Source organism: Emydura macquarii, unplaced genomic scaffold (assembly GCF_026122565.2).
Source record: "Emydura macquarii macquarii isolate MOO-44397 ecotype Brisbane River unplaced genomic scaffold, CSIRO-AGI_Emac_v2 contig_2205, whole genome shotgun sequence".
NCBI lineage: Eukaryota > Metazoa > Chordata > Testudines > Chelidae > Emydura > Emydura macquarii.
This window is the reverse complement of record NW_027132342.1, coordinates 1,506,923-1,532,875: the sequence shown is the minus strand read 5'-3', so window position 1 is coordinate 1,532,875 and position 25,953 is coordinate 1,506,923. Positions and strand designations below refer to the sequence as shown.

General features: G+C 42.0%; 1 long non-coding RNA gene across 1 annotated transcript in view; it reads left to right on the top strand.

The window, feature by feature from the left end:
- LOC137160590 (uncharacterized) overlaps nt 1–16,850 on the top strand; it is a 47,388-nt gene extending 30,538 nt beyond the window's left edge. The window contains exon 3 of the long non-coding RNA XR_010921938.1: nt 16,710–16,850. This is a non-coding gene — a long non-coding RNA (uncharacterized lncRNA). The remainder of the gene's footprint in view (nt 1–16,709) is intronic.
- Nucleotides 16,851–25,953: the final 9,103 nt, after the last annotated feature.

Sequence of the window (25,953 nt, the reverse complement as noted above, 5' to 3'; positions counted from 1 at the left end):
GTCCATGTAAGGACAGTCCTGCCGGAAGTGTCCCTCCTGGTCACATTCCCAGCAGCAGTTGCGGACTCCCTCTGCCCAGAGGCCTTCCTGCGATGGATTTGGGCCCTCCTGTGGGATCCCTCCACCTCTGGTCTCTGCTCGGCAGAGAAACCATTGGTGTTCTGAGCCCGTGGAACCAGGCAGCGGCTTGGAGGAGTGTGGGAGTACCCTTGTCTTGGTCCTGCGGTGCTCCCCTCTTGTGGGTTGGTCACTCCCTCATGGGCTCCCAAGCCTCTGAGGTCTCCAGTCTACCCCCTTGGCAGCCAGGTAGTCCTCTCTCAGGGATACTGCTTCTGCCAAAGTAATCGGATGATTCCGCTGAACCCACTCCTTCCCCCTGGTGGGGAGGATCTGGATGAATTGCTCCAGGGCGATGGCTTCAGCAACCTGGGCCCCAGTCCACTGCTCTGGTTCTAGCCATTGCCAACAGTCATCCCGGATTTGCTGGGCCATGGCCCTAGGCTGGGCCTATGGGGAATATTGTGCATGGCGGAGGTGCTGGCAGTAAGTCTCGGTGCTGACCCCAGTTTGATCCATGATGGTCTCCTTGACTTTGGGGTATTCTAGGGCCTCCCTGGGGTCAAGTTTGCAGTAGGCAGATTGGGCTGGACTCGTCAAATATGGCACTAGGAGGGTGGGCCAGTGTTCAGGTGGCCACTTGGTGGTGGCGGCGACAGCGACCCGCTCGAAGGTCACAAGAAATGCTTTGGGGTCGTCCCCTGGGCCCATCTTAGTCAGGCGCACCAGTAGACCCGTCAAACCACCTCCCATCTCCGAGGTGGGGGTAGCTGGTGTCATTTGCCGCAACAGCCTCACTATCTGTTGGACTAGCCGCTTCTGCTGTCCCTGGTATTGGGCGGCCAGCTCATGCATCATCTGTTGCTGCTGTTCCTGAGGCTGAGCTGCCTGAACTTGCTGCTGTGAGGCTATCTGCTGCAGTAGCTGGGTTTGCTGCTGCTGCTGCTGCTGCTATTGGGTGGCCTGTTGCTACTGGCTCTGCAAGAGCCACTTCAAAATTTTGTCAGTCTCCATCCTTGTGCAGTAGGATGGCTAGGCAGGCAAGGGGGGTGTATGCTCACTGCAATTGCCTCCCCCGGGGCTTCTCCTCAGGGCCCGATCGATGCCCGCATTCTCCACCATGTGTTGTAGGGTAAGCCCTCTCCATCACCCCCCGGTGGGGAAGTTCACGGAGGTAACGAGGGGAATGGGGCGCCCCCATGGGTGCAGTCTACCAGACTGGGTTTCTTCAGCCCTGAATCCTGCAGATCCAAGGCCTATCGGCTGCCTCAAGCAATGGGGCAGAGCAACCTAGTGCTGGAGTCAATAGTCACCCTCGGGTCACAGCAGCGCGGCCTAGCATCCGGAGTCAATAGTCACCCACAGGTCAGGGCAGCCCCGTGGCCCATTGGGATAGTGGGGCGCCCCCTTTGGGGAGTGGCACCTGGGGTAGGTGGCTCAGGCCCTCCCTGTTCCTCTGAGCCCTAGCCCAGGGCTGTACTGGTGTCAGGGTGCCACGCTGACTGGTTCCTCTCTCGATCCTTGGTTACATCATGCAAGCCCTCTGGGCTACTTCCTACCCGGTTGTCAATGAGATCATCCCTTGGGCCTCTGGGTCCTCCGGGTTCCATTGTCCGCGCAGCCACTGTCTGCATCTCCCCTGGGTCACGGGGCCCACTGGCGAAGGCAGCTCCTTGGGCATCTGGCTCTGGGCAGCCGATGAAGGGCAGCCGGTCTCCACTGACGTCTCCCAGATTCCTGGCTCCCACCGTTGGGAAGCGGCTCCTGGCTCGGAGCCTCCCGCACATCTCCTCCCTCCTCAGAGTCAGCCCTGAATGAGCTGGGCTGCTCCTTTTTATGCTAGAGCAGCAGTTGGCGCATGCCCAGCAAAGTCTGGAGGGTAGGACTTCCGACGCCCATAGAGTAGGCTTAATTCTGTCAGTGCCAGGTAAGTCCACCTCGCACAGTGTCCTTCCTGGGTGATTTTCTATAAATGGTAGTACATATTAATGGGAAACCATTGAGTTAAAAATAGTGGGGTGGATCCTCTGTTCCAGGAACAGGACTGGAGTTGGTTGGGAAAGGTGTCTTAATGCCACTTTTTTGGATTCCCCTGATCAGCCTGTGAGGTAAGTTACAGCAGTCACAGGGCCAAATTACCTATGGCCCCCAGGAATCCCCAGTGCATGGGTTTGCTCTGACCATGCTTCCTCCCACCAGTAACTCCCCAGCTGCTGGCGGGTGGTAGAGCTGCTGTGCCCACTCCAACCCATCTGGGGAATCCATAAGGCAATCCTCATGAAGCCAGTTAAATGGGCTCTCTGGCTTCTCTGTGCCACAGGAGCAGAGCTATGGCACTGCAATGGGACTTGCTTCCTTCTTGGGGTCAATCTTAGATGATTAAAATTGAAAGATTTTTTTTTTTAAATCCCCTTTACTTTTTACCATTTTGTTTACTTTTTACAGTTCTTTCAGTCTGAACAATGGAAATAGAGTGGTCAGTTTCCCCAGGAGGAGGATGGACTTGAATTGGGAATCTCCCATGTCTTGGATTTGTAGCCTAACCCAGGCTAAAGATTACAAGAGAAGTGGGTTATCCTCCTCTCCCCCCAACTGTCTATTTTATATTAGGCACCGCTTGTAACTTATGTGACCGAACGCCTCCGTTCCCCAGTTCATGATCTAGGTGCCTTTTGTAGCCTAGATTTAGATGCCCATCTCGCTGACTGGGACAGAGGGCTTAGCACATATCCCTCCAGTTGGCACCTTCTGTTGGCTAGCTGAGGCAGCTCCCCACCTAATGTGTGTGGGCTTTATGGATTGCAGTCTAAAGAACTATCTGTCCCCATTCATTGTATAGGGAATCTAGACATCTCACTCAGGCTTTGTGGATCACAGTGTGTTCCTGTGGTTTTCAATGCCTAAGTGTCTGCTTTGTTTCACTTTCTGCCCGGTATGCATTAGCACGAAGTGGCAGAGTTTGTCCTGCAAACACTGTATTTAAAGCCAAAAAATAGCTCTTTTCATATGATTTTTTTTAAAGGAAACATGCCTCTTAATCTTAGGGTGTGTGAAACCTGTTTTTATTAACAAAACTACAATTTGGCCCTAAATTGATTTTCCAATGGCCTTTAATGTTATGAAATACCTTCCCAGAACTCTCACACACTCCAGCTAAAAGTTGCTGCTCCATTGGAAGAATGTTGCAAATAGCTGTAGTTGATACCCCCCAATGATATTCGGATCCTTTGGGACCTGTAATATATCTTTCCATGAATGCTACTGTCAGCTGCAAAGATAACATTAGAACATAGGCATTTTTTCAGAATTGAGACAATAACTGCAGAAGCACACTCTGCAAGCCACTGAACAAGGCAAACAGCATTCCAAACATGCATACATACAGAGAAGGTTCAAACCCTCCCCCCAATCACACATGGCACCACCGATGCCCCTCACATTTTGCAATGTAATTGGGCATTCCTGGAAAGAATAGCAGTTGAAAAGTAGCCACTGGTAAGAATTTGAGTGCTGTGGCAAGGGGAAAGAAGATCCTTTGGTTCCTGAATCTGGAATTGTTCTGCACTAACCAAGCTGCCTTCTGAATTGTTGCTCAATCAAGGGTCAAGTACTATAGGGAAATGGTTCACAGATGTTTTCATAGGGTGGACTACTTCTTTTGATAGCCAGGCTCTTTTGAATACCTGCCTGTCGAGACTCTTGATCCCAATCCCACACACTCCTTGCAGCAACTATGGTGCTTGCTAGAAGTGAACAAACTATTTGTAGTTAATATTTTTTTCTCAGTTTAGCCCTTTCTCAATTTTCAAATGATTAGTGAACAGGCTTTGATTTTTATGAATTTATTCATTACTCATAATTGAACACAGTTTGTGAACATATTTCAGCGTTTGTGTTTTTTGCCAACTATTTGCTGTCATTCTGTCTTCCACAATTTGCTGTTCATTATTTGCAATGTGTGATTGATCATCTAAATCACAGAGTATTGTTTCTGCTCCATGGTTGGATGAGTGAAACTTTATAAACAGGCTGAGAAGTGCAAATAGAAAATATCCATATTCAAATGCAAATATTACAAGAGCTGTTCTCTAAACAGCTGCATGAATAAATGTTTGCTGAAAAGTGAACAAGGGCACAAATGTGGTCAAACTGAATGGCTATTAGGGACCAGAACAAACATTTGTGAATACTATTATTGTTTATTTTTTTGTATTACTGTAGTGACTAGAAGCTGTAGTCATGGTCCAAAACCCCATTGTGCTAGGTGCTGTACAGACAGAACAAAAAAAGATGGGCCTTATCACAAATAGCTTACAATCTAAGTAATACTGTTGTGCAGTATTCACCCAGCTCTGCTGTGTGGTGACATGAATATGAATAGGACACAGTTGAGGTAAGATGAAAATAAGCATGCTTTAATATTTTTAGGGCAGCTTCTTAGTGATGTTCCCTCATTTTATATTGGTGTTTCTTCTCTCTGAGTTTAGTGTCTCACTGGCTTTATATTTATTTGTACTTGACTTGCCTTCATTGTGTGCAGCCCTCACTATTCACATCTCTACTGGACACTTAGCAGTTTCGTTCTGTTCTCCAGTGTACTGATGATTTCTTCCGTTTTGATGTTGTCCTCCAATTTTATCATGATTGAATTTACAAGAAAAGAAACCCTGAACAAATACATCAAGCATTCATATACGAAGCAGAGAGTCATTTAACTCAAAAACAGCCATAAACTGATTCAAAAAGCCTCTCATACCTCAAAAAAGGCATGGATCAGACTATGACTAATAAGAAGCATCACTAATTGAAACCAGATGCATCAGTAATGTTTCAGAAGCAACTCCAGAGAGTACCTGGATGGCAGATTGAGATCATCCGAAATAGGGGTACATGAACCACAGTGAAATTAGATAGGTTTCAATATCTTTTATATGATGAAAGTATTTTTTTTAACTAAAGTGAGTAGGACTGTGCATTGAAGTAAATGGAGTTGTGCCAGGGATGAATTTGGTCCATTATCAAATAGTTTTGCAACAGTTTTTTACTCATTTGGAATTACAGTTAGTAAATATTTTGACTTAAAATCTGAAATATTGAACCATACAGTTTTCATGATTCATTTTATTTTGTAAAATATTAGGTTGGTTTTTTTTAAATTAGGAAACATTGGCTATGTCTACACTCCAGACTTCTGCCAGCTTAGAAAATGTTCAGTTTAAATTTAATTCCAAAAATGAGAAAATAATTCTATATATTTTTGTTTCTCCCATTCCTGGGAGGGGAAGGGGGAATTCTCGGATCTGTGGACCTAGTTCTGCAACCCTTACTGGCTTACAGACAGCCCCCCAACCTGAAGCAAATACTCACCAGCAACTGTATACCATACAACAAGAACACTAACCCAGGAACCTATCCCTGCAACAAACCCTGTTGCCAACTCTGCCTGCACATCGACTCTAGTGACACCATCACAGGTCCTAACTACATCAGACACACCATCAGGAGCTCATTCGCCTGCACATCCACTAATGTAATATATGCCCTCATGTGCCAGCAATGCCCCTCTGCCATGTACATTGGCCAAACCGGACTGTCACTACGCAAAAGAATAAATGGACACAAATCAGACATAAAAATGGTAACATCCGTAAACCAGTCGGAGAGCACTTCAACCTCCCAGGACACTCTGTAGCTGACTTGAAAGTTGCCATACTTCTACAAAAAAAATTCAAAAACCAACTTCAGCGAGAAACTGCAGAGTTGGAACTCATATGCAAACTTGACACAATCAGACTGGGTCTGAATAGGGACTTGGAATGGTTCTCTCATTACAAGAAGTAATGGTCACTGTTCACACATTCTCACTTTCTAATCAGCGGTTATGAATAGGCCTCGTTTACTCTAACTGAATTGACTTTGTTAGGACTTGCCCTCCCCATTGTTGTTTCTTACTCTTGGATGTATATATATACCTCCTATCTGTGATTTCCATTTCATGCATCTGACGAAGTGGGTTGCAGCCCATGAAAGCTTATGCCCGCAGAAATTTGTTAGTCTTTAAGGTGCTACAGGACTCTCATTGTACTTACTGGCTTGAGTATTTCCATTGATTTCAAAGGTAGGTGCTACTTAATGTGAATGAAGATTGCAGAATTGGCTCTTGGGTATCGATATTAACAACAGGAGTTCTGACTCTGCAGCCTTTTGTCAAGTGAATAATCCCATCTCCTGCAGCAGCTGTAGCCCAACTGATCTGTAGAGATCTTCCTTTATACTTCTTGTCCCGTCCTTTTGCTTCCGGAGTGGTGGGTGCGGCTGTTCTGGTTTCACCCACCGGGGGGAGGGGGAAGGGAAGGGGGAGGGCACCCTCCCTGTCCATCTCAGAAGGAGGCCATGACCCCTCACTATACTTCCAAGTTGCCACAGCATCCCTGGCTCCTACGGAATCATGGCCTAATGGTTAGAGTTCATGTAGTAGCCCCTTGGTGTCAAGCAATGCAGCCCAAGTCACTAGGACTAACCTTCATAGGGCAGTGCAGCCCGGCAGCCAGAGTCAATAGGGTTGCCCCTTTTGTGGCAGGGCCTTCAATGCATCTCTGTTTCCTTCGGCAGGTAGCCCAGACTGACTGAGCTGCTCCCATTTATATCCTGCAGTAGGGATGAGGGGGCGTGGCCTCCTTGGCCCACAGAGTGTAATTAAACCCTGCTGAACCAGTGCGGGATAGGTACACCCTGTCAAAGGGAGTCACATGTGCACATTGCAGGGCAATATTTAGTCCTCTCTTTATTTTCTTAAGCCTGAATACTAGCTGATCTCATGGATAACCAAAATATTCAGATAATGGTCAGATTCCACAAGAGATTGGATCTTTACCAGTAGAACTTTTCTGTGTAGACCTAAGTCAAAGAATGTGAGCTTCTTAGGGTAGAAACCATAGCTAGTGACTAGCACATTATGGGTTCTACTGTAATATAAATACATAAATTATGAATGATATAGTAAGGCAAAACAGATTCAGGTCGCAAGAACAGATTTTTCTAGTGATGTTAGCAACAGCTAAAAGAAATGAACCATAGCAGAGAAGCATTTCTCCAAGATCTAACTGCTATACATTCAGATTAACAGAATTAGAGATACTTTTTCCAATAAAGGCATCTGATAACTCCCCATAATGATCTAGAGCAGCTCCTGGAAATTCAGTGGGAATTGATGTGATCAGTCCCTTCTGGAAGACATTAAGCACTTTGCAGGACTCTGGACAGTATATTTTCCCCAGTCTTAAATCATTATTTGAAAAAGTTTCAGATCAGAGGCTTGGGATCAGAATTCCTTATTTATATTTTTGGCACCATTACTGAGACGATGTGATCATGGGTAATTTCCATAACTTCCTTGTGCCATAGTTTACCCATCTATAAAATGTGGACTAATAATTTTTACCTACCTGACAGGAGTTTTCTAGGATTAGGCTATGGCTACACTATAGAGTTTACAGCTGCGCTGCTGTTGTGCTGCTAGTGTAGGCACTCTAAACTGATGGGAGGGAGCACTCCTATTGATTTAATGACTCCAGCCCGCACGAGCAGTGGTAGCTATTTTGGCGGGAGAAGCTCTCCTGCCAACATAGCGCTGTCGACACTGGTGCTTAGGGTAGTGTAACTCACGTCACTCAGGGGCATGGCTTATTCACCCCGCTGCGTTTTATAATTTATACTGACTTACAGTTTAGTGTGTACATAGCCTTAATTAGCAGAAGACTAAAGTTTCAGAAATGACTAGTGATTTTGGATGTTCCATCTGAAAATCAAGCCCCTTTAAGGGGTCAAAATGGGCACCCCCAAATACTGAGGCAACCAAAATCACTACTCACTTTTAAAAATTTAGGAGTAGATAGTCAAAGTATTTTTGAGACCCTCGATTAGCATTATTGTATGCAAAGACAAAGCTAGTATATTTGAGAAGGGGCAGTTAACCATTATTGTGTATTATATATCATCGTTTTGGTATAAAGATATTCTGAAAGAGAAATCTCCTTCCCCTCACTCAATTCAACATTTAAGATTTAGAACCCTAATAAATCTTGGTTGTTTTATCCTATTTCCTCCCTTTTTGGGAGGGGGAAGGAGGTGGGTGGGAGATGGGAAAAATCTGCCAAATCTACCCAGAGCAACCCGCAAGATCCATAGAAGAAACAAGCCACAGATTGTGAGGAGAGATCAGTTGCGGGAAACTCATCACAGGTCATAGGTCCCCTCAGGAGATGACAACTGCATGAAAGTACATTGCGTGACTGCCAAAGGCAAGTGGCTTTAATTGCAAAATACCATATGTCATTGTGTCATCACAAAACATCACTTACTTGCATAGCGCACATGAATGCCTCAAGACTTAACTTTCATTATGAATGTCTTGTTTGCTGACCTGGTTTTGACTGATGTCAGTTCAGTGCGGCTGTGTAAATTCTTCTTGAATGATTGGACAAAATTCCACTGAAGTGTGTGAATAGACACAAGCTGCAATCACCGTGTTGGAGGCTGAGTTACAAATGTAACATCTCCCCAGTAAAACTACATAAAATTACTCTTTTTTTTCCTATCAGTTGTCTGCATATTAATAGATGTTAGAACCACATTAAAAACATCTCACTTTGGCTTCTTGCCGTCAAGTAGCTTATTTCATCCTTTCCCATGGAAAGAGCCAAACAACATCATGGAATATATTAATTATAATTAAAATTCAAGCATTAATACAATGTTCATTTTGAAATAGTGAGAACACAAGTGAAGAGATTCTAAAAGATAAAGTGGCTTTTACCGTGCTTAGTTTTATCGCACCTCCTATATTATGTTATGGAAATATATTCATAACAAACCATAATATCTTACGGGTTATATTTATCATGGAAACCATAAAAATTACACAAGTGCAATGTGGTTGTGTAACATCATGGGGCAACCTTAATTTTGAAACGTCAACTTTTTAATGCTTGACCTTCAACCTTGCATTCACATTAATTTTTTGTTTTTGTTTTGTCTTTTGGCAAGGGGTGAGGTGATTGAGACTGGAATTGCATTTTACTTTTACTTTTTTTAAGGAAAAGTAGTTAAAATGAAATAGAGAAATAAGGATCTCTTTGGCTTGAAGATCACATGAGTGAACAGAGCCAGGCAATGGATCTAGTCCATTAAGTCTTTAAAAACTGCCTCCAAAATTTCTCCCTTTTTGGGGAAATTAGTATTTCAGTGCCCTGAATTCTAAGGGCCCTGGTTTCACTCAATAGTTGACCAAGTTTTCTTCCATATTGCATACATTTGTCTGATTTTTAATGAAAGAAAACAACATGACTTGGAGAGAAGGAATTTCAGGTATTCAAATGCGCCTGATGAGTTACATCTGTCTCACAAATCATGTTAATTATCATTATTTAATATCTATATTCCAGCAAGGAATGGAGCCTTCTCCAAGGAACCTGCAATGTAAATATTCTTGCAAGTGCCCTCCTCTTCACACTACCAATAACAGTTACAGTAGACAGCAGAAGCTTTCTGATATACTTCTAAGAAAGTAGAGTTGTAAAGGTGCGACAAGGTCTAGAAAAATCTTAATTGTTGTTTGGTCAACAAACTGCAGGTCCTTCCCCCCTTCCCCCCCTTTCTTACCTAACTGGATGTATCCTTACAAGCGCCACCAATATTGTATTGTTGCTGTGTTCGCTGGGTCAGCTCACAGCAGGTTTTTATGTAAGTGCACAGCGAGCGGGGCTGCTTCTGTACAGTGATAAGCACGAGGATTACCAGCAGCCAAACTCCCTTTACTGTCAAGCAGGGTGCACCACACAGACAACCCCAATGGTGACTTAACAGCTATTAAATGTGCCGAGTAGGTCCTCAAAATGTTTCCTTCTTTCTGTGTTATAACACACAGTCACTCTCAATACAATATCAGCCACGTTTTAAACTAACCATTCTCTGCAAATGCACTAAAAGAAAACATTGTCTGAAGTTTTCATGCTGCCGCTGCCTATGCTAAACCCCCGTAGAACAGAACTAGCCCACTGCATGGAATGCTCAGGGTGGATATGTCACATAAGACTTGGGTTCAGGGTTTTAATCATAGAAATGTAGGGCTGGAAGGGTCCTCGAAGAAGTCTGGTTCAGCCCCCTAAAGTAAACCTAGACCATCCCTGACAGTTGTTTGTCCAACTTGTTCTTGAAAGCCTCCGATGATGGAATTCTCCAGCCTTCCTTAGAAGCCTGTTCTCGAGCATAACTGCCCTTATAGTTTGAAAGCTTTTCCTAATATCTAACCTAAATAGCACTTGTTGCTGATTAAGCCCATTACTTCTTGTCCTACCTTCAGTGGACATGGAGAACAATTGATCACCGTCCTTTTTATAACAGCCCTTAACATATTTGAAGACTGTTACCAACTCCCCCTCAGTCTCACTTTCTCAAGACTAAACATACCCATTTTCCTCATAAAACCTTTTCTAAACCTTTTATCATTGGTGCTCTCCTCTGGACTCTCCATTTTACCCATATCTTTGCAAAAACACGGCACCCAGAACTGAACACAGTACTCTAGCTAAGGTCTCACAAGTGCAAAGTAGCGCAGGACAATTATTTACTTTCAGGGTTTTTGTTTTTTTTTTTTGGGGGGGGGAGTGGAAGGGGAGGGCAGGTTTAATAATGTCTTCTCTATATTAGAGCTGGTCCAGGTAGTGATGCCTATGTTTAACGTTGCTTGGCTCTTCCAGACACTATGGCAAAAATACTGTCTCTCCTGTGCTCTTGTTACTCCACACAAGCAGTATGGAGAGTAGACCTGGGTGGATGAAGTTAATTCTATTTTGCAGAGGATTTTGAAATTTCAAAATTTGGTTTCATTGCAATTCAAAATGAAAACCAAAAACTTTTCATGAATGGGAATGGAGGCCCTGCTCTGAGACAGTCATCCTGGCAAGCCGCCTCCGGTATGTGGACCCTAGAAGCCTTGGGATCCCTGATCCAAAGGTAGCCCAACAGGAAAGTTGTCGAGGGGCTGGGCAGGCAAGCTGGCAGGAACCTAGCAGATTTCTGATGCAAACCTGCCCGAGGTCTGTCAGATCTTTGTTGAAATCAAATTGTCTCTGTGGTATGGTTCAATTTCAACAAATTGATAAAATCTGACCAAAAGATTATCAGAATTTTTCCCAACTATCTGCACTGGAGAAGGAAGAAAAAGCCTGACTGAAACATAAAAAGGATGAGAACAATAGGGAGAGGAGAAAGAGATGCTGTAATGCTGGCAGATCAGGTGCCAATTCAGGCCAAGGCCCTTAATTCTCAGCACTGAAAAACGTGTAGGTGGAAACCAGTCTGACTCACCTGTGTATTAGCATTGTTATAACAGATGTTAAGTTATAAGACTGTTTGTTTAGTGGTTGGACTTTATGGAATGCTTGTAAGTTGCTGCATGAATTAATCTCACTTATAATATCTGTATCCTATGTTATAAGGTAATATCTGTTTGTTTTGTAACTCTAAAAATGTTTGTTAAGACTGTTACCCCGCTCTCCCCCTCAGTCAGGGAAGAAGCATTACCATGTGTGAAATACTAGTTTACCACAAGAGATGTCATCTCCTACCCAAGAAAAGAAGGCCTATAGGCATCAGACAAGTCATTGTGGAACATCAGTCAACAAAAGAACGTTGCTGATTGCTGTCCCCACAACCATGAAATGAAGACATGCATGAACCCTCATCACATTTGTTTGAGGGAAGGGGACAAAAGTCCCTGTCAAGAAAAATTGTTATCCCTGTGCTGCTTGGACTTCAGGGAGGGCAATATTTCTAAGCATAAGTAAGGGATCCCAAGCTGTTTGGACTGGGTTAGCCCTAAAGCACATATAAAGCTTGCATATTATAGCAGCTACTGTTACCTTTTGGACCTGAGGCTGTGTCTTATTTGTGTGTGTATGTTTGCCTGCTTTAACCTTGTAAATAACTCACTTTTTTCTTAGTTAATAAATCTTTAGTTAGTATTATAGGATTGACTACAAGCATTGTCTTTGATGTGAGATCTGAGGTACAATTGAGCGAGGGTAAGTGACTGGTCCTTTGGGACTGGGATTGTGATTTTTGGGGTAAAGGACCATCTATCACAGAGGCAGGCTTGCCTGGGTGGCATGATAGACCCAAGTGCCCATGGGGACTGTCTGTGACTCAATGGTAAGGCTGTGATAGTGCTTTAGGAGCCTCACACTTGTTACTTGGTTGGTGAAATATGATTATAGGACATAGAGTTTGGGGTTTAGGCCCTGTTTCTTGACCATCTGCTCTGGGGTTGCCATTCACAGTCATGGGCCACTCTAGGCAGCCTGACAGATGCAAAGGGATGGGGGCAGGAGAGTTAAGAGCCTGAGATGGAACAGGGGTTAGATGCAGGAGCTTGGAGCGGGAATAAGAGCAGAAGCAGCGGTGGCAGAAGTCAGGGAGATAGATTCAGGCCATAGCTGGAAAAGAGGTAGCAGCAGAGGAGGGGACATGCAAGAGCTGCAGAGGGTGGGGGACAGGAACAGAAGGAGATGGAGGTGAGATACTCAGAGTTGATGCTGATGTCCTGTGAATCTACCCCACATGTGAGCCTCAGATTCCCAGGCCAGGCGGGACCATTGTGAAAATTTAGTCTGACTTGCATAACACAGACCATAGAACTTCCTCCAACTAATTTCTAGATCGGATCTTGTAGAAGAACATCCAAGCTTGATTTTAAAATCAGCAACAATGGAGAATACACCACAACCCGTGGTAAATTGTTCCAATAGTTAAGTCATGGGGGATTGGGGGTGGGGAGAGATGACTTTATAGCCTGGTGATTATGGCACTCACCTGGGATGTGGGAGACCCCAGTTCATGTTCCTTCCCAATGACTAATTAGTTATACAAAGTGGAGCAGCTTCAACGGGAGAGATTGAAAAAGCTCCACCCCAACATTACCCTAGTCACTGGGCAATGGGGTAACACCTGGGATGCAGGAGACCTATGTTCAAATCCCTTCTACCCATCAGGCAGAGGGAGGAATTGAATCGAATCAGGGTCTCTCACATCCCAGGTGAGTGCCCTAACCACTGAACTAAGAGATAGAAAGAAGGCTCTGCTAATAACATTAGTCCACAGATTTGTGAATAGCTTTGCATTGACAAAAACTGCACTTTTGGGCAAATAAACTTATCACCAAAAAAAAAATGTGTTTGCGTCTCCTACACATGCACACGCAATGAATGTATCTGTACCCAGGGGCCTGCTCTGGCTCCTCTCCCTTTTTCTCCCATGTTGGCCACTAATTTGCTTCTATATAATACTTTTAGTTTTTTTCCCTCTTTCCATACTTTTCCCCTGTGTGTGTCTGTGCGCCGAATCGTTGTGCTCCCACTCCATTCAATTGCTGCTGAGTCCCTTCTAGAAAGGCACAGTAGGCTTCATCTCTAATCCAGGTACCCAGAATCCTGATGGTACTGGCAATATCTTTTGGTAAAAATTTTAATTTTTTTTTTTTTTTTTTTTTTTTAAAAAGCTCCTACTATAATCTGCCAGTTATATTTTGATTCCAGAACTGGAATATCACAGGATGAATTCATGCTATTGACTTGAGATGGTCTTGCTGTGGGTAGACACATTGGATCAGATTCTTCTTGTATTTACACTGGTGTAAATCATAAGCAACTCTGTGGGACTACAAGAGATTACACTGGTAACATTTGTGGAAGGAAGAATCAGGTTCATAATATTTATATTGTTGTGGATTGGTTGAACCTCTTTGAAATTGAGGAGTGTAATCACTGGCTTTCATTTTAAGATAGGTGTAAGAAACCATTAAGCTCCTTTCAGATAGCTGAAACAAGAGCAGCCTCCACCCAAAATAAAAGCACTTGAGGGCAAAGGGTTTCAGCTGGCTCTTGTTTGTGACGGTTTGTGTGTCTGTGAAGGAGAAAGAGAAAGGGCAGAGAAGCTTCCTTGAAGCCTTCTCTATCAGCACCAGACACACCCTGAACAAGCACTGGGTCTGTGGCACTAGAGAGCTTTTTGGGCCTAGTGCTGGCTAAAAGAGGTTTAGGGTTGTGAGCAAAGAAATTTGCTCCTATTTGATTCCTCCTGTATTGAGGAAAACAGGACTTTTCATACATTCTTTGTAAATAAACATGATTGCATCAAAGAAGTACCAACTCCATCATCAATCTCTCTTTCTAACGGGACCAAGCCACAAAACCCTGAACTTTGGCTATCCACTCAGGTCAAAAAGGGTAACAGTATTAAAGACCTAGCATTTTGTGGCAGCTGGATTATTACAAAAGTCATACATAGGTTGTAGTACACACAAAAAACTATATTAACGGAACACTACGTTTGCAAAATTTAACACTCCAAAATTAGGAAATGCTAAAATAAAGATTCCCTGTGCAATCTTAATTTGGCCCTGCTGTCTGTACATATTACGATAGTCTCTAATTACATGATCACATACTATTTTTTCCCACAGGACCTCTGCCTCATTCAGTGCACAGGCTGGACAGTGCTTACTTAATGAGCGCCTATTCGACATTGTTTCACATTGTTATTCAACATGTGGCGCCAGGCCTTATTTACTGCATACTTTACAAACCCTGATCTGAAGATGGAATTATTAGTTTCCTCCCGGACTTTTTTATGGTTCACTCTTGTGTTCCCCTCATACTGCTGAAATGATACTCAAAACCTGCCATCTACTTTCCATGCTAGGAATGGCTCTCAGTTGTTCAGTTCAAATTTGGGATCTTGGGCAGGTTCATTCCTGATATAGCAATGAACTGCAAAGCTGGGCGTCTGAATCCAGATCCAGGCTTGCTCAAATCCAGGCTTTAGGTCCGTCTCTACTGAGAAGGTGATTAAGATTTTGTGAATGCACAAACATTTGTTTAGTTAATTACACAGTGTATGCACCTAGTACCAGCAGATTTGTCTCCTTTAGTCTTCTCTGGTTGTCTTCCCCTCTCTGTTTATTCAGACTAGTCTTGCTTCTTGTGCCATTATCAATTATGTTTGACACTGTACTGTATCCTACCTAATCTGTCCACTATCAGGAATTCTTCATCATCTGTTTCAATACTAACTTTCTCTACTAAGCAGTCAAAGGATTTTTTTTTTTTTTTTGTTCTTTTACCTGTTGTGGCAGAGTCTATAAATATAAACTTAACTTTTTAGAACCAACAGAGAATTGCTAAGTGTATAACCATTTGTAATGCATTTGCACTAAAAGCTTTGAATTGCTATCATATGCTATCTATGATTAAGCAATTTGGTTTGATTATATGATTTTGGAATTACATATTCAAGGTTGTGTATGTTTCTGAAGAAAAGTGAATGTTTCAAAATGTAATATTTCTTGAAATGTCTTGATTTTTTTTCCAAATACTGTATAATTTTGAATATTTCTGACATCAAACTCAGCTACCAGCAATTAAGAATGGGATTTAACGTTCACTGATTTTAAAATTATCCTTCTTTAAAGGGTATTGCAAATATGGGGAAGGTTAATCTTGAAATTTTATGCACTCATTCCTCTCCAGAAAGATCCAAACACACTTTATAGATGGTATATATAGGGATTGCTCACCCACCACTGAAATGTAGTCATTTGTTGATGGAATATGACACATTTTTCCAGCAGCAATACTTGGCAATTTTTAAAAGGAGAATGAAGAATTTCTCCAAGTGAATGCAGAGGGAATTTTAGCTCGGTAAAATGTAATCACCCAGATTGGAATTTGGTCAGGATATCAAAGTTAAATCACCTAATCTTTCAGAAATTCCATGGGATTTTTCAATAGCCATGAATGGTCAGGGACCTGAAGCATTAGATCAGTAGCTGTCTTAGTACAGTAATTATCTATGTAACATCAGCTGATCTAGTGTCCAGGGAAGAGTGCTATCTGTTGAATCTCCATCAACACTTCCTGCAGCACCCTGTATTTTCCTTGGTAATTGGGCAGCCAGTTACTTGGCCAGACGTTGCTTAGCTTATGAGAGTTAGTGCAATCACAGTCCGAGACTGTATCTACAGGGTTTTTTTTTAAGAAACTGAACTGAAAAAAGAATGCTGAGAAATTCACACACAAAAGTCATCTATGAACTGTCTGGGAAAAAAATACATTTGTTTGGTCAGTTTTCCCAACTCCATTGTTAAATGGCAATACCTTCAGGGCAGTTAAATATAAGAACACACCCATCCAAATCATTCCAGTTTAAGTTTATTTATTTAATTTTTTTTAGTTTGTCAAGGTCATCCTTGTAGGGTGCTGCACATATCTTGAGCTGTAAACAGAGCTCCCCCAACTTCTGTCACAATGTCACTGGGTGTTGAGATCCCCTGAACCTAACAAGGAGTGCTTAGCACCTGACATGGAGAGCTTAGCACCTGACATGATCGGAGTCTAAATGGACCTTTAAATCATCCTTCGGGGATGACAGAAGAGCCAGGGGCCATATTTTAAAAAAAGATATTTTAGGTGCCGAACACCCACTGATTTCTATTTTTCAGATAACATCCTACTTTCATGCTCTTAACTGCTAACTTGACATCTGACACCTTTTCAGTGATTTCAGATAAGGATATGAGCATTATTTATTTTTTTTAGAAAGAAGAAGCTGAGAGCAATAATGGAGCAATGATTAAACTGGCCTAAGCATCTGGAACATGTAACAGGCCCTGATCTAACTGGCCTCTGGAATTAAAACAACAACTTGTATTGTGACTTATCATGCTGCAAGACATCGCAAGGTACTTTATAAAAAGCTTTGCAATGGCTTAATGATACATTCTTCAGTGCCAAACTAACAAGCCAGAAAGAAAACAAGCATGTTTAAGGTTTTGTTTAGTTTTTAAATAAGTGCAGGAGAATCAGTATCCCTTTCATATCTGTTAGGAGGCTCCAGAGAGAAGCTACTAAATGGAGACGGTGACAGCATTTCATTATATTAGTAGCAAGGCACACAAGCTAACAACACATAACTCCTACTGAATTGAAATTTTTACGTGTGGGTGCCAAAAGTTAGGTATCTACATAGGTAGCCTGGTTTTCAGAGGTGCTGAGCAACAGTCCAGTTCAGAGAGATTTGAGGCCCTGATACATTATGTTTGCTGGAACCCTACTCCTCCCATTTCACTCTATTTACTCAGCCTACAGATGCTCAGAGCCCCAGTACAGTTGTCCACAGGGCTGCCAAGAGGGACGGAAAGAGGGAATAGCCTCAACTCCCCTGAACATCAGTTAGTATTGCAAGTGCTTACCACTTCTGAAAAAAAAACAAAAAAACAGTCTACTCTTAGTTGGATGCCTAGGTTTGGGAAGGATTCTCCCCTTTGCTAAGGTAGCCACACTAATGTACAGTGGCAGTATAAGCCCCTTAGTAGGCTAGGAAGAATTCCTCCAGTGACGGCATAGGCTCCCTCACAAGCACTGGCATGGATGAAATGCCAGGGGTGGAAGGATGTACATTTGGGGCAGGAAGGGAGTCTCCATAACACATGCCACTATGAGGATTCTAGGCTTCACCAAGCTCTGGATGAGCCCAAAGGCAATCCAGAGGAGGCTACCATTAACTGGAGTGGTCTCTGGTTGCTCTAATTTATGACGAGGTCCTCACCGGCCCCCATAGCAACCCAGAATCCTAGGGCACACAGATGTCTTAAAGCCACCTTGCTTGAGACATTTAAAATGAGAGATGAGCCAGACTCCCAACACTTGGACTTCAGAGTCTAAGAGTATTTGGATCTAGCGTTTTGGTTCAGGCCCATGTTTACTTTAAGGTTGCCTTCACACAGCCCTGGAGAACAATCCTGTGGTCTCTTAGTCTCTGATTTCTGGGGTTTTTTTAAAGACAGAACTGCAGTTATGTGCTCACTCTTCCTTGAGCTGGATAGGATCTTAGCAGCAGTATATTGTACCAGCTGAATTCTGTTAATTGTGTGTACTGGGAGATCAGCCAAAAGGCCATCGCCACAGTCTAAGAGAGATAAAATAGAGGCCTAAACATGGTTCTAAGCATCAGCAACTGTAAGGCTGTAGAGGGAGATTCTCACTCTAGCAGAGATATACGATTCATATGTTAAGCTTCAAAGCCTAAGAGGAAAATAAAGATGTGCTGGAGTCTGGAAGTTCCTACTGAATTTCCCAAAGTTCCAGGGTGTTCCAGGGTTCTGTTTCAGGCTCATCTCTAAAATGCTGTCAGGCAGCTACCAAAAAAAAACAAAGGCAAAGAAGACGGAAGCCAGTGTCTCGACTGGACAAGCAACAGCTGGGTTTGGCTGAATGGAGTTAAAACTCTAGACATTTAAGCCTTTATATTGGATAGGCAAGCAAACAGCACAAAAATGTGAGAAATGTTAGAACTATTTTAAAATTTGCTCTAACACATGCATCATTAGAATTGCATTCCTATTTCAAACCCACACTAATTCATTAGATTACTGACAGTGAAGGGTTTACACAGATTTAAAGCAGGGAATCTAAGCACAAAACTCTTTGGGACACCCAAGACAATAGATTTTACTGTCTGAGCAAAAGATCGATGTTAATTATCGCAGTTTAAGTGTCACTGCATATTATAGCCCAATTCCCCCATTTAAAAAAAAAAAAAAAGACAGAGGTTATTGACTATAACTGTACAAAGAGGAAGGAGGAGGAGGGGAAACTACAGACAAAACTACAAACTATTGCAAGCTTTCTGGGTTTGAACTAGAAAAACAGTTTGAAAGTTTGCAGGTTTGAGTAAGATAGTCTCTGCAGTTAGCAATCTAAGTTATAGGTATCACAGCTCAGGGCAACTTCACCTGTATTTCCCCTCCATGGTCCAGCAAGGACACTCACTCTAAGTTCCTGGCTCGTCAGCTGTCACCTCTCTTGGGTAGAGATCCACGTTTCTCTCCCTGCTGACCAGGGTTTTTCCAAGCCACACAGTTTGGATGTAAAAGGACCTATTATTTTCAGAGCACAGCAGGACCCATCTCAAATTCATAGATAATACTGTCTCACTTGTAGACACAGCCTTAGAATCTATTTCCAATCTCTACCTAAAAATTGATGGTCAGAAAAGAATATCCTAAGTGCCATCTCCAAACTATAATGTGACACAAAAACCACCATCTTTCCATATGATAGAACTAGTTCTAATCTTCCCATTAGAACAAATGTCATCGTAAAGAATATCTGCCAACAATGGGATATAAAACTGTACCATGCATCATGAAAAATAATTGCAATACAATTACTCCTGAATTATAAAACTGTCAAATAGGTGCAACAAGACAAGAGCCTTAGAACATATGAAAAACTGCTTAGCACAGATAATTATAAATGTTTGAGCAAAATCTCAAGAAATAAAACCTCTGCTGCTTGAAGGAACAGTGCATCATGCCAAAATCACTCTCATTATAGCAGTGGTTTTTGGATCAGCATTTTAAAATCAGCTCCCTGCAGAGAACTTTATAAAGGCAAAATTAGTTGACTTTTCTCTCTCATAGTTATAAAGTGTACTCATCAGCAGAATCAGTAACTACCTTCTCCCCTCCTTTGCTTTCTCTCTATAGGTCTATTTTAGCAAAGTAGTTAAGTACCTGTATAACTGTAAGCAGGTGAGTAGTCAGGACTTAAAATGCTCGATTGACCTGTAAGGATGGCAATAGAAAACTTAAAAGTTTATTAATAACACTTTGTATTTCCATAGCTCCTTTCATCTAGGATCTCAAAGCACTGTACAAATTTTAATGAACTTAGCCTCATGCCACTACTGTGAGGTAGATAAATATTATCCCAATTTTGATGATGGGGAAAGTAAGGTCCAGACGAGATAACCATGACTTGCCCCAATCATACAAAATGTTTGCAGAAGAACTATAATAGAAGTCTTGTCTCCTGACTCTCTGTTATGTAGGACCTGACTTTACAAGGTGGCGGGAACCTTCAAATTCCATTGATTCACATGATAATTAGGGGACACAGGATTGGGTAATTTAATTTTAGAAGGAAAAATATAAACTGGAGCCTTTTAAAATAATCAAAATTATTCTGAAGGCAAATGGACACAGTACTCTTTGGAAAGAAAAGTGGAGAACAAGAAGGGGAAAGGAGGACGAGTAAATGTATTGCTGTTTTATGAAAGTTCACTTCATATATTTTCAAATCTGGGATCTAATATTTGAAGCAATCACCAAAAAAATCTCAACATTATCCAGCCTCCACTCAAAAAGGGAGTGATACAATATCTAACCCACTAGGAATTGTACAGATTGTGAGTTAATCTGAAACAGGTCATGTTTGCACACTTCCTGTTGTTCCACAGCGAATGTCACAAAGGAAGCAACAATTGCAAGGGCTTCTGAAAATGACCCAATTTAATTATGGCTGCAAAGTGAAAAAATAATAAAACATCTTTTTTTCTATATATTTCTCATTTCTCCCCCACCTGCCACCCCTGCTTAAATCAAGTAGCTTGTACTGGTGCTGCACTTTGAGGACCAATCTTTGTTACTGTCTTTGAAAAGGGGGTTATTGACATCCTGCAACAGGCGGGAAAAAAAATCAGGCCTTGGGTTCTCAGTTTTCTCTAAATTGAAAGTTTTTCAAGAATACACATACCGGAGAAGGAATGAAGCCATGCAAATGTTATTTAGTAGAATAACCACGTAACTTCGGAGGATATTCACAGAACAGTTCTCTTATAATCAACAGTCTTAATAAACTGGTAATTTCATAGCTGTTATCTTCCAGCCTTCAAAGTGTACTTTTATCACATTTAATGGGTGTATATAGCTTAGAGAACAATTGGCTTTGAGTAGATGTGCTGGTTTTCCCACTTTCACAAACACTGCTTCTCAACTCCTTGATAATTGTGTTTCAGTGTTTTAATTGGTCCTTAACACTATTTACAAAGCATTCTGGCTTTCCTGTGTGTTTGCTCTTTTGGTATGTATGGTTCGTAGTCATACAGACATTATTCAACATTTTTCATTGCTACTGACAAGACTGATCAGTAACATCAGATATACATTTTAAAAGCAAGGAATACAAAAAAAGCACTGTCATGTATTATGATTTAGTCCATTTATTCATAATCTAGATGCAAAGTTCTGTGCTTATAGACTACAGTGGCCAGAAACCATGGGGATGAGCAACTTAGAAATCAATTAGATGGATATTTTTTTTACCTACATAAAGCCTTTGCTTTGATCTATCACAATGATCACACATTTTATTGGATCAAATCTCATCTTGCTTCCTGACCTCACTGGGGGAGCTATTGTCCCTGTTTTCCAGATGGGGAAACTGAGGTTACATGACCTTGCCTGACGTCACACCACAAGCATGGGTCAAAGCTGATTCAAACCTAATTCTTCTGACTTCCAGTCTGTGCTTTAACCACCTCGCTATCTTATCTCTCCTTTTAATTAATTTTCTTTTCAGAGCCTCTTTGAAGTCCTCTGAAACAACTACAGAAGTAGCAGGTTATCTTCAGACTGTCAAAGACCATTGCTTCCAGTAATTATGTGTGTGTCTCAGAAAGACTGAAAGTTATTCTATTCTACTTTTTCCTTTCCTACCAGGGGATCAACTGCAGAAACCACACAAGGAGGATTCACCTAATAATTGGAAGAGTGACCCGTTCTTTGAGGTGTGGAAATAGACACTGTGCACACCTCTAAAAGTAGTCATGAACCGTGCCTGTCTAGCATCATGATTAGTCAGCTATTCTCACTTGAAAACATCCTGTAGGGAACAATGCTTCATTGGCATGGAGATGAATTAGTCACAGCTACTACCTACATTAAGTTAAACCATTCTCTCACACACAAGAAAGATTAAAATGGTAATTCTCAAAACCACGAGATTCTAAGTCTTTACCTCTGCTTTCACATCTCTGTTTTCTGTCACTGAAGTTCTCACCCTTTTCATCACATTGCAGTCTCTGGATCAGTATACACAGGACCAAATCCTTGTCCCAGTGAAATAAACAGGAATTCTGACATTGATTTAAAAAATGGCTAGGTTTGACCCATGGAATATTTCTTCTTTAACCACCATGGCCCAGATTTTAAAGGTATTTAGGTGTTGCTCTGCTCAGTGTTGCAAAGCGTAACTGACATTGGACCCTCCGTTTCATTTTCAAAAGAGATTTAGACATTTAGTCTCCTAAGTCTCATTGAAAGCCAATGAGACTAAGCTCCAGTATCTAAGCTCCAGAGCCTCAAAGGTCTTTAGGTGCTTAATTTCCACTGGAAAAAAAAAACAAAAACAATGGGATTTAGGCACCTAAATACCTTTGAGGATCTGGGCCTAGGTCACTTTTGAAAATGAGACTTAGGAGCCTAAGTCATCTAGGTCTTGCAACACTGAGCAGAGCAACACCTAAATACTTTTTAAAATCTGGGCCTGTGTAAAAAAAAATAATAATAAAAAAAAATGTTTACACTTGTATTGTAAAACAAGTCAGCGATCTGTCCATAGAGATTCCCCCACCCCAGAAATTTGGCAAGAGCTGCAGCTGGTGTTAGGATGCTAGATAACACTTTTCATATTTTCTTTAAAAAAAAAAAAAAAATGCTTTATTAAATTTAATTCAAAACAACAGATTACACTAATCAGCAGAATATGACCTCTCCAGCACCTGAACAGAAGTCTAGAGCCTTTAGCCACAGAACCCTATAGGCAACCAGTACACAACCAAGGCAAAGCAGGTGGAAACAGGCCCCCACATGGGGGTGGGGAAGAGTACACTTTACCAGGGCCCAGAGGCCCTGGGGTCTGGCCTAGGCTGCAACCCGCACTACCATGAGGAAAAAATGGAGACTAAATTGTAGATCATGCCTGAGGATATTTATAGAAACTTATTTCCCTGTGACTATTGTCCAGATCTTGTGAGATTTGCAAATCTTGGAGATTAGTAACATGGGAGGGGCCCATGTTACAAGTTTGTATTGGGCCCAAAAAATTATGCTTGGGCCCTGGATGGAAAGTCAGTGTTTGTTGGAGTTGAGTCAAACTCAAGTGCCTGTGCTACTCCCTGGCCAACTCCTACTATTTTAAATGGACTCTCGAACCAATAGAGACTTCCATTCTGGTCCTGGCTATTCACTTGTCAGATGGCCTACCCAAATATAACAACTCTTGTACCAACTGTCAGTCCTGTTACACTGCCTATGACCATTCGGAGCCCATGAGAGAACCAGTGCTTTTCTAGCACAAGAACCAGTTTTCCCATCTTGACAGTGCTAAAGAAGATGCATCTTTAAAGGATTTCCTGACCCAGATCCACAAAGGTGCTTAGGCACCTACGCCCCATTGCCCCAGACTTATGCATCGCTGTGATCTGTGAAACTCCCACTCAGCTGCTGCCTACTCTTGTAGGTGTCTCAACTCAGTGCCTAACTTTGTGCAGTGAAAGGTCCTTCAGTGCTTATGTCTCTGCCCTGGGGCATGCATATTGTTGCCTCCCTCTAGCAGTCCAGCTGTTCATCTCACACCTAAGCCCTGTGCAATTTACAAACTGTGGGCAGTTCTCTTCTTAAAGCATGTGCAGGGCCAGATCTGGTAGGTATGCTCAGAGGCCACCTAATGCCACATAAAACATCCAAGGTGGAGGAGGGAGAGAAGGAATCTAATCTTCCTTATAACCTTTACCCAGTGGTTAGGGTGCTCACCTGGGATGTGGGAAACCCTCAGTTCAAGTTCTTACTGTGCCTGATGAACACAAGGAATTAGAACAGAGATCTACTAACTCTTAGGTGAGTGTCCTAGCCTATAAGATGAGTCTCAGTCTCTCTGGCCCAAAATAATATTTAGTTAATTAAAGTAGAACAACTTCAATAGAAGAGAGTGAAGGAGACTCACATCAGAATATCCTATAATCTACTAGTCCCTTTGTCAATCTGGCTCGAAGCTTTTCGCTAGGGGGGCAGATAGGAGGATTTGTCAGAGGCAGAACTCCTCTTTGAACCCACTTTGGTCCTTATCTGGTGGTGTTGGTTTCCACTTAAAGTCTCACCTACCTTAATACTGGTGTAACCCTAAATATATTATTAAGTATACCACCACCTTTCCTCAAGCACCTTGCAGTAAGCATTCTAAATACTATATTAAGGGGGTAAATCAGTGAACAGATTGACTAAAAGATTTGATCAAAACCATACAGCATATCAGAAGTAGAGCTAGATACAGAACACATGTTCCCTGGGCTCTCACCAGCAGAGCACACAAAATCATTATTAAAAGTTATATATACTCATAGTATCAGACACTTCAACTCACTTCTTACAGAGCCAGGCCCATTTCAAAAGCAATCATGTAAATAGAAACCAACTCCCTACTCCCACACACCTGTTTCAGCCTACCTTGAGGTTTTTATGGGGGTTAACCAAGCAGTCAATTATTTTTATGTTCTCCCTGTCTGATCCCAAGAGCAGGCAGACTAACATCAAATAAGGAATTGTAGTTCTCTAATCCAACCGGCAAGCCTCCTAATGCTACACCTCTATCCATTATCTGATTCACTATTAATCAGCAACACCAATGAGAAACAGGTGTCCCCTTGCCAAATCCTTAAAAAAAAATCTACACAGAAGCAGGGAATATTAAAATGTGTGTAGCAAGCAGATAGAGTGGATTTACCATAGTGTTTTCACTCTGGTTCTGTGCTACAGTTATATCTTCCAATAGAGTAAAGAAAGGGCAACTTAATGCACCCACAGCTAGGTAAGATGTGCTTCCCAGAATGGGGGTGCAGTCTTTGATCACAATACTTTCTCCTTCCCCATGGCTTGGTTTGTTGAACTATGAAACAGAAAGCAGATGGGGCTGCAGGTGATCTCTGTAATTTGCTTTTCTCTAGCCATCAAAAATGAATGAAGTTCATCCTAGTCCCTTCTAGAGAAGGTGGCATAGGTAGTTACTGGTGTGATACAAAACTCCCTTATCCCCCACAGTCCCACCCAGAACTAAGCAAACTCTGTGATACCTCTAGCCAAGTCCTGCCTTTAGAACCCTTTTTGAATTAAAAAAGAAAATTGTTTGAGAAACGGCTCTATTGATGCTTGAATCTGGATTTCAGGGCATCTGGATTTGGTGTTCTTGCATAGGCTATTACAGAAATAAGTTAGGACAGTAACCTTTATACCTGATACCAAATTTCAGTGAGTTTTGGAGCAGGGATTCTGACTTGGGCATGTCCATCCCATTTATATACTATCTTGCATCTCTATTATTTCATAATAGGTAGGTATAACAGCTGCTAAAGGGTGGGGAGCATGTGTGCATATATGTATCTATATAGTTAGATGTAACCAAAAAAGAGTCTTTGTTCCAGTGGCTTGCAATTGATCGTTCTATTTAGAAACGGTGGGTCTGATTCACCCTTACTTTTCACCATGTGTAGTCATTTACATTTGTACAAAGTGTTGCAGTACATTCCCATTTGCAATGGGAATAAATGGCTACACAAGGTGCATGGTAGTAGAAAATCAGGTCTAGGAGGTTGGCCCAATATTCTGTAAACTTCTTAATGGATTGCCCAGCAGGGACACTGTAGAGCCTTCCCAATTTCTCCTGGAGTTCCCTATATTGCTTCCAATTAATACCCATGAACCAGAGTCATCCTCATTCTGATTCCCTCTGACATGTTGTAGGTGTGGTACAAGGTCAGGCTACAGAAGCTGTTCTGGTTTTGGGTGCCTTTTCTCTTCATTAATACACTGGAATTACTTTCTTGTAAAAGCTGCTTATTGTTCTTAAATGTACTAACATTTCTTACTTTTCTAATTAACTTCCTTATCTGAATTTCAACCAAAAATAACAAGAAATGTAATAATGATAAGATATTGTTCACCTAAAA